We start from the raw sequence: 6,182 nt of genomic DNA on the forward strand, positions 1-6,182 counted from the left end.
TAATTTAACTGCAAGTCAACATTCCATTGGTTCAGTTTTTATATTTCAAATGTTGGATTCTTTCAAAAAAACTTTTTTTTTGACATGTGTTTGTTATTTGTACTCGTTGATTCCTAGTTATAAAGCAAACTTGACTCTTTTCAATTTTTACAAGATGTTACATGTGCACTGTATGGTACAGATACAATATTTCCCGTCTTGCTCCCTTTCATTTCAAAAGAGAAAGTTTGAACTATTATGTATGTAGTGTTTTCGTAATCATGACATTACCAGTCCCTCAACCTATACAAAAATAGAATTTCAGCATAAACATTTCAAAATTGGTGGTAGCAAATAATAGCACTGTGTGCTGTCTAATACAACCGCGTAACGGGTATTTTATTTGAGTAAAACATATAATACAAGCATATAACCCAAAATATAGCTATAATTGCCATGTGTGTATTTATGAAAATGATAATGATTTTGGATTAGTGTCTTTTTTTTAAAAAAAAAATTATATATATATATATATATATATATTGAAAAAGTCGTAAAATCGCGTATAGGTGAATTTGAATAGTGTTTGGCCCGGCAACGAGCATGTCCGTTGCAGTTTATACTGAAAATGTGCAATAGTTCTACGACAGTCGTGGCGGAATCCTATGTTTTTCTGCATGAAAAATCCCTACAATGGACATGCTATATTTGTTGTGGTACCGCAACGGACATGTGTTAGTGGTGGTCTTGTAATCCTTGCCGTTCAAAAAAATAGGATGACGTCGAGCTTATGGGTGAAAGGCTAGGTGGTCAGGACGGCAGAGTGCGACAATGTGACTTCTAGTTCCATTCTTACCACATGTATGAGACTCCTTCCTCACAAAACTACCCTAAGAACCAAAAAAAAAAGTTCTCGCATAAAAGCTATGTTCTGCATTACGTTTTTCAGGGATGAATTGAATTTGCTTCATATTGGATTTCTTAGTTTTGGTTCTTTGCTTTCTGTTATTCAGGGATGAATTGAATTTGCATCGTATTGGATTTTTTCGTTTTTGTTCTTTGCTTTCTACCCATGTAATTGCTGGAAGGTAAATCTTCATATCTTAAGAGTTCAATGTTTATAGCACTGTAGGAAAAATCGATCCGAAACAGTTAATTGGACATGGGATTGAAGCGGTTACTTGATATTAACCGGTAAATCTGCCGGTTCAATCGGCCAAACTGGGCAAGTCTCGAGCAGTCAAAAAAATATTTTTTTAAAAAAAATCTAATAAAATATAAAAAGTATATTTAAAACATGACTAAACCAAGCACATCTAAATGACGTTGAAAATTAATGAAAAAAATGGATTTTAAAGTAACATTTTGTGTTTAAGGGTATTTTTAAAAATTTTCAAACAATAGAAAAATGTAAAAAGAAGTATAAATGGCCAAAACAATATTAAAAATTTCATTACAAAGAAAATCCCTGATTTTTTGGCATATTATATATATTTGTTTTAAATTATTTTTTTTAAAATACTTGGCCGGTTCACCAAAACTGGCTGAAGCCCAGTTCTCATATAATTGGTCGAGATATAATTTAAACTGCCTGATTTATCCTACACTAGTTTACTGGCTTAATATGGTAAGTGAGCATGGTGAATGTAAGCATTTCCATGACACATTTACTTATGGGATTGTCTGCAAAGAGACTAATCTTTAAGTAGTGTGCTGTGGGTTTTAGATTTTTACGAGGAGGGGAAGGGGAGGAAATCGTTGGTAGAGAGAGTTTCGGATGGGTCTGTGATGTTTTGGGTTAGGTCAGACAAGAATGAGAGGGGAGAGAGAGAGGGTCACGGGTAAGAAATGAGACAGTAAAAGGGGAAGAGAGAGAGCGAGAGGGGATAGAGGTCAGTCAATTTGTAGAGAGGACAATGTGTTAGACTAAGTTTTTGAGTTATAGTTTTACCTGGACCAAAGGTTTTTTTTTTATCATCATTATTTTAATCTTTTTTTCAATTGCTTGAGGTTAGTTAATAACAAAAAAAATGATTCATGTACAAAAATATGAATACGTTAGTGGCTAAAATTTGTTGAGTATAATTATAAAATGTTTTAATTCTTGGAAAAATTGCATAAAATCCCTAAAAATGAATTTTTTATGCAATTTACGCCAACCTAACTTTTCTTAACAACTTTTTCCCCAAGATCAAGCTTACTAGTAATTATCCCTAACTCAAAAAAAAAAAAAAAACTAAAATACCCTACTCTTACCTCACACATTAACCATGGCGGTCCGGCATGTCACCATGGCGGTCTGGCATGTCACCATGGCGGTCCGGTGTTTAGAAGAGTTGGTCCGGCGCTTAAGTCACTGATTTGGAATGATCCGGCACTTCACCATGACGGTTTGGCACTTCATCATGGTGGTCTGAAGTTTGGAAGAGGCGGTCCGGCATTTGTTTCTAGATTAATGAGCGATCCGGCATTTGTGAGCTACAGTCTGACAAAATTGAAAATTGTGTCGGGAATACGCGGCCCGGCAAGTGTACAATTCTGGTCCGGCATAATGGATAGGTTCAACAATATGCAACCACGGTCCTGTTTTTCCTTTTATTGGGATACAAAAATAATTTATTATAAGTACTTTTGTCAAAAAAAATGAACTTTTTGTATTTGAGGTATTTGCTATAGAACTTGATTTTTTGAAAAAAATATGCTAAAAAAATTAGGGTGAGTAAAGTACCTAAAAAGTCTATTTTTGGGGGTCTTCAAGATCCCTATTTATTGTTTTTGTCTTTTACAATTGTTTTTTTATTCTTTGGGGGTAGTTTAGTATGCATGAAAGTTTGGCAGGAAAGTATTTAAATATACAAATAATTTATAGGAATATTAGTCAAACATACATTTTCCTATGTTTGGTAAACATATTTGAAAACTGAGTGAGATCATGAAATTTTGATATAGTTTTTCTTTTAAAAAATTTTGAAATAGCTTATCTCTCTAAAAATTAAATTTGACATAGTTTTTTTCTAAAAAATTTTAGATAGTTCCTTTCTCTAAAACATAATTTTTTAAATAGTTTCGCTATCTAAAAATTTTGAGAGCTTCAAGCTTCTCTCTCTTTCTAAATCGTTTTAGGCCATGGTTATTTGTTTTTCTTTTTCTTTTGGTAGTCTAAATTATTGATAGTTTCTTATGTTCAAAAAAGCTATTGATAATTTCTTTATCTATGTTCACAATGGTTTTATCTTGGTTTTCGTTGGTTTATATTAAAACCTTTGTTTCTTTGGGTCTATATAATGGTATTAGAGACGTTTGCTATAAGTAGATAGTACTATTAATATTAAGAAAAAGTTTATATAAGGTTGCAACCTTAAAATGTAGAACTATATATGCTCCTAAAAATTCCGTCGGAAAAGATTGTTTTAATGTTAAAGAACCCTCTAATTGATCATCTCGACATCGAGGTGTATGATTATGAAAAAAAAAAATATTTTGAGTCCCATAAATAGTGCATCTTACAACACATTATCTAGACCGCCTATTTTCAAGATTTTCATCTGTTTATAGATTTCCTTGATTTCAACTATTTTTGCAGTTTAAAATTTGATAATTTGATATGAAAATAGATTTTGAGATAATCCTAAGAATATTTTACATCAAAATTATATATTATGATAAACTTTGATGGTGAGCCTTAATTGGATTGTTTAAAGTAAACTACACCTTTAATATTACAGTTATCTTTGTATAGTGGTATTGGAAACGATTACCACTCATTTTTGTATATTCATAAGCCGATAATATTATTACTATTACATAATTACAAGAGAGATAGTTACAAAGGTTGATTATCTTTATGGGAAGCGGATAATATTATTACTATTACATAATTACAAGAGAGATAGTTACAAAGGTCATAATGATAAACAAGATGGCACATATTAGTCACAATAATGTTTAAACATAATTCATGTTTAATCTCAATTTCACTTTTTTAAGACATTAAATTAAGCATTGAAAAGTTGCTAAATATATAACTTATATTGCTAGAATCATCTAAAAAAGACATATTAAATACTTACCCCTAGCTCGGTCTACTCTAATGCCTTAAAGCTTTAATATTTCAAACATATGACATATATGACATATATTTAAAATACTAGTGCATGATAATGTGGAGCTTTATACACAACAATCAAAATGAGAATCATGTTGATAGTAGTGGGATAAGCATGTTGAAAGTCATGTTAAAAGGGTATCCACACTTGTAAGCATCTAAGTTCCACAGTAGCATGAGCCTCACAAAATAAAACACACTACATTATTAAAAGAGTTATGAAAGTTTTAATTTATTGTTTTCTTGGTATTTCATTTGTTACATTAAAATTATATTTATATTAACTTTAGGGATGGACATATGTCGCAACAGTAAAATTCTGACCCTTTTTTTAGAGACAATGTATGGCATGTAACCTTAAAGTAGAGGAATTTGGCTATCTTTCTACAGTCCTATCTTTTTAGGATAGAGAGAGATATTTCATTTATTTGATATCTTAGAATTAGAAAGAGTAAATCTATGTATTGTGAGAGATTTTAGGTGAGATTTAAAGCGATGAGTTTTAACTAGTTAACAATAAATAGTTACTGATAATAATTATTTAGAAAAATATCAAAATAATTATAATTTCAGTAATAAATAATAGCTCTAGAGCTCGAGTATTTAAATACGTGCACAATGTGTGACACGCCAGACGGAAGGTAGATGTAGATGGGCAAGGGACAAATGACAACTTTCGCTTGAAGAGTTCGGCAGCTCTAGAGATTTGGGAGATGGCAACATTGGTTAGTGATTGATAATAAAATAGCATAACATAGTAAAAAAAGAAGAAGAAAATGGTTAGTGTTTGTGTGTAATTAAAACTTATCTTTGTTAGGCTCTTCTCATTTCATTATTTTTTTGAATGGCAAGTTAGGTATGTTGCATATCATTTTTAGAATAGGATTGTATACAATAAGACCACTTACTGTGGGTATAAGGAGGTCACATTTACTTATAGTCATCCGATGTGAAATCAGATAGCTTGGGTGTGTCATAAATTTCGAGAAAAATATTTTTGAACTTTGAACATTGAACTTGGTCAATAAAATAAATGCGGTTCCAGATCTAGATTTGGATTTGGATCTAGATCCGATGTATACTATTTAGATCCGGATCCAGATCTGAATATCTAGGATCTGATTTTGACCCGGATCCGATGTATATTATTCGGATCTGACTCCGATCCGACCCATTCTCACCCCTAGGTTAGACAAAAGGATCGGACAAAATGCCGCTTGTAGTGAAAATAGCATTGGGGTTTTTCCTAGAAACACCGAAATTTAAGAAAACCAGAAGAAAGAGAAAGAAAGGGAATTTTAACTGTAACAAGACTCAATTTATCACTAACGAAATTTATCATGAAAAGGGGTATAGGCTAATAAGAGATGCAAAAACATTTTGTAAGATTTTGGCTTTAAAAAGCGTCACCCTAAATCTTGCTAGAAAATGTAGTTCTGCCACCACGAAGCTTAACAGTTGATTGTTTGTCTTGACTTTGTCAATCATGGATATGGAAAAAATTGGATTTTCAATCCCAAAAAAGATTGTCCAAGCTGTAAGACATTTTTTGAATCGTCCATTTCAAATGTGACAATATGTACCATTTTTGCATCTCCAAATCACTTGGAAAATATAGATTTGTGAGCCCTCACAAGGCATTTGGCACTAAAATTGCATTTTCCAGCATAGTTTTGACTCATGACTACACTAAATATCGTAAATCATGGTCCTGCCTATGCTTGATGTTTGGGATCAAAGTTTCTTTTTTTGGGTGAACTAGTACGGATATCGGGCCCCTACCGATTTTATTAATAAACTAAGAATATGTTATATGAAAGTTTCTTATACAACCCTTGGCAATGGAACACTAGCAACATCAGATAAAGTAAAAGGTGTTACAAAGTTCAAATAAGGAGTTTGGGGCGTTTAGCTATGGCTGTACAATGCGCACAATTCATTTGTTTGCTATGAGAAAAAAATATAGATTATGAATTATTTTCTTTTGATAATGGTGTTTGTACTTGTATTGTGGCTCTCTTGATCAAAATTGGACGGCTGGATGGTAGGGGGAGGATAGTTCTCCTATGCTGTAGGGAAAGTATAGAAACCTTTCCTT

The 6,182-nt window shown here is 32.1% G+C and overlaps 1 long non-coding RNA gene across 1 annotated transcript; it reads right to left on the reverse strand.

The window, feature by feature from the left end:
* Window positions 1-1,942: 1,942 nt before the first annotated feature.
* Window positions 1,943-4,114, reverse strand: LOC148779941 (uncharacterized). Its single transcript, XR_016043571.1, has 2 exons — window positions 4,050-4,114; window positions 1,943-2,571 (listed from the first exon to the last, which is right to left on the reverse strand). It is a non-coding gene; the product is annotated as an uncharacterized LOC148779941 (long non-coding RNA).
* Window positions 4,115-6,182: the final 2,068 nt, after the last annotated feature.

The sequence above is a fragment of the Amborella trichopoda genome, chromosome 11 (assembly GCF_054954075.1).
Source record: "Amborella trichopoda isolate Santa Cruz 75 chromosome 11, AtrichopodaSantaCruz75HAP2 v2.0, whole genome shotgun sequence".
NCBI lineage: Eukaryota > Viridiplantae > Streptophyta > Magnoliopsida > Amborellales > Amborellaceae > Amborella > Amborella trichopoda.